Source organism: Chiloscyllium plagiosum, chromosome 16, assembly GCF_004010195.1.
Source record: "Chiloscyllium plagiosum isolate BGI_BamShark_2017 chromosome 16, ASM401019v2, whole genome shotgun sequence".
NCBI classification, from domain to species: domain Eukaryota; kingdom Metazoa; phylum Chordata; class Chondrichthyes; order Orectolobiformes; family Hemiscylliidae; genus Chiloscyllium; species Chiloscyllium plagiosum.
In genome coordinates, this window is record NC_057725.1 from 3,394,200 (window position 1) to 3,397,907 (window position 3,708).

At 42.6% G+C, this 3,708-nt stretch overlaps 1 pseudogene; it reads right to left on the reverse strand.

Annotated features, from left to right (window-relative positions):
• The window catches only part of LOC122558073, a 9,965-nt pseudogene extending 6,758 nt beyond the window's left edge, over nt 1-3,207 (reverse strand).
• Between the last annotated feature and the right edge of the window lie 501 nt (nt 3,208-3,708).

A 3,708-nucleotide genomic window follows, 5' to 3' on the forward strand; every position in this document is an offset into this window, starting at 1 on the left:
CTGTCCCTGCCGCTTCTGGTTGTCAGTTTCAGCTGTCCGCTGTAGTGGCCGGTATATTGGGTCCAGGTCGATGTGTTTGTTGATGGAGCTTGTGGATGAGTGCCATGCCTCTAGGAATTCCCTGGCTGTTCTTTGTTTGGCTTGCCCTATAATTGTAGTGTTGTCCCAGTCGAATTCATGTTGCTTGTCGTCTGCGTGTGTCGATACTAACGATAGTTGGTCGTGGCGTTTCGTGACTAGTTGATGTTCATGGATGTGGATCGTTAGCTGTCTTCCTGTTTGTCCTATATAGTGTTTTGTGCAGTCCTTGCATGGTATTTTGTACACTACATTAGTTTTGCTCATGCTGGGTATCAGGTCCTTCGTTCTGGTGAGACAGATATATTAATCAGGAAGGAGAATCACGGGGGAATGACAGGAGATTGAGTTGAGCATTATCACATCAGCAATCTAATCCTTTATTCCGACAATTTTCCTTCACAAACAGGAACATATCCAGATCACAAAACAGGCTGTCAAGTTATTTTAGGGTCAAAAATCAGACAACACCAGGTTATAGCCCTGACTATAATCTGGTGTCATTTGACGTTTGACCTTGTCCATCCCAGTCCAACTCTGATATCTCCACACCAAAGTCATTTTAAAGTTGTTTTTTTTAATTTGTTCTTGGGAAACGTGGTATTCCTGACAAGATTGCAATTTAGTTCACAGAATCATAGAAGTTTTCAGCATTCTTAACATAGTATAGCAACTGCTGTGTGCACGTTTTGTGATTGAGAAAATGAATACAAATGAGCAGATAAAACAAAATACTTCAATACCCAAAACCTGAAGCACAAATCAGAAATTGCTGAAGGTACTCAGCGTGGAGTCAACAGGAGTAAATGGAGTGTAAATGCAGAATGAAGCAGACAGAATGACCATGTAAACACAGGACAAACAAGTACAATAACCACTAAAGTGTCAGCATAAGGAGTTGGTGATGTGACAAGCTTCAGAAGGGATAGGTTGACTTCTGATAAGGCGGAATGAGAGAATAAATAGAATAGAAGACACTCACCAAACACATACTCAACTGAGACCTGAGCCTTAATGTTTGCTTCTGGGCTCCAACCATTCTGGAGGAGGGGTCTGGGGCACAGAGTTTATGAACTAACAGGGAGGGAACCAATATTGTCAAACTCTAATTTGGAAATTCCAGGAGCTTGTGACATACACGTGGTGAACACCTGATTAATGCAAACTCAGTTGCCTATGAACTATACCTCGGAGAAAGCAAGGACTGCAGATGCGAGAGGTTCAGAGTCAAAATCTAGAAACATGGTGGAGCAGCGCTTCGCTTCATCAACTCTTAGTCCCACTTGATCTGACACCATGATGACTTAGCTCCTTTTGCATCACGCTCAGTAGCTACTGTCAGAATATTGGTACAGTTAAACCATTACACTACATCTTCCTCATGCTCATTCTGCCCACATGCTGTTCTCTCATGAGTTAGTGGCAGTGCCCACCTTGCCCACACGCTCCTGGTCCCTTTCACTGAAGGTGTCACTCCCTAACAGTATTCCCTTGGGAATTGTGGAATGTTTGTGCTCCTCGATCATCTCTGTGGGGTCAGACGCACTGGCAGAGTGAGAGCTGCTACCTGGCGACAACATTGAGAGTGACTTGAGTGTGAACACCAACGGAGGAAACACTCTTTCAGGATGTAAACTAGAAGGGGATGGCAATTCAAACTGAAATTCTTATCTTTGTTTTCAAACTACATCAGAGGTGTGCAATACCACCAGCTTCAGAAAAGGACAGGTTTTCAGCTCCTATGATGAGCTTCATTGTTGTATCATTCACTGTTGTTGTTACCACAATCAAAGAGGAGGGGTGACATAGTGATCATGTCAATAAACCAGTATTCCAGATCCTCCAGACATATACTTTGGGGATTCAGTTCAAATCTTACAGCAGCTGGTGAAATTTGAATTCAATGGAAATCTGGAACTGAAAAAGTTCATTTAGCCGTTGTTGTTAAAATCTATCTGGTTCACTAATGTCCTTTAGGGAAGGAAATTTGCCATCCTTACCATCTGGTTTGACTTCAGACGTGACTCCGGACACATAGCAATGTGGTTTACTCTTCACTGTCCTCTGCGCAATTAGGAATAGGCAATAAATGCTTGTCTGACCAGCAACATCCACATCCCATAAATGAATAATTAAAGAGCCGCAGTGAATTGCTGATCCAACAATTAAGCTGACAGGTAAAGGAGCAGGAGAAAGTGAGGACTGCAGATGCTGGAGAGTCAGAATCAAAAAGTGTGGCGCTGGAAAAGCACAGCAGGTCAGGCAGCATCCGAGAAGCAGGAGAGTCGACATTTTGGGCATAAGCCCTTCATCAGGAACGAGAGCAGGTAAAAGGATGGACTGGATCCTGGAGATGAGGACTTTGCTTACTTACTGTTAGGGTGGGAATTTCTCATTGTGTATCCACCACGCTGTTTTCAGGAAAAGAGTCACCATTACACACACTAAAACAGCAGTGAATGAACTTGAAAGAGTCTACACAGACAACAAGCAAAACTAATGCCATTTACAAAACGCCGTACAAGGACTGTAACAAACACTACATTGGACAAACAGGAAGAAAACTAGCCACCAAGATACATAAACATCAACTACCTACAAAACTAGTATCCTTACATACAGATGAGGACACCAGTTCGACTGGGACAACACATCCATCCTCAGACAAGCCAAACAGGGACATGCACGAGAATTCCTAGAAGCATGGCATTCCAACCGGAACTCTATCAACAAACACATTGACTTGGACCCCATTTCCACCCCCTGAGAAAAAAAGAAAAGGAAATGACATCACCATAGGGAATGGCATCACCACAGAAAATGACATCACCAACCCAAAGAAACCCAAACATATAAATAGAAAGCAGTGCTTCGTCCGGAGGCTCACTGAAGATGTTACCTAGTAGGGTGACAAAACATCTGAAATTGAAACTTCCAGCTCAGCAAGCAAACCTACATCCAGAATGACAACCTGAGCTACTAATCTTCTCAAAACTCACTAACCACAGGGTCTCCAGCAGAAAGTAGAGTTATACCATTATCAATAATGGAATCATCTTCAGCACTGGGACTTATTGAAGTATTGAGGTCTGCAAACTTAGTTGAAATTTCAACAAAGGCATCAGACATTTTCTCTACAAAAGCCTCATTGGTAAGGGAAATGACAGTCAGTATCAGGACTTCTCTAGTTTGTTCCTCTGCAATTTCAATCACTGCTTTGTTACTTAACGTGTGTATGAGAGTTTCCTGGGCTCATTGATGAGATTCAGTTGCAGACTCCTGCTTGCATTTTTACAGGCTAATAATCGCTGAACTTTCATCAATGGTTAGATTCTATTTGGACATAAAAGTCTTGTTCTCCATGGTTAGATTTCCACCGTCTGTCTGTGTGTCTGTCCACAGCTGTTGTGTTTGTCATTTCTGGCAGCAAAGAAATTCAACTCTTTATCACATTCTTCAACAGGAAGGAGGTTCCACTGTTCATGACAGAGTACAAGAGCAACATCATCCTGCTACTGGCCACTTTCATTCTCAGGCTTTCCCTGAAAGAAGTGAAAGTTTTCACCAGTGGCTCTCGTGGTGTTGTTTCTTCAATGAAGACCAACTCACACTGTAATCAATCCATTCCAT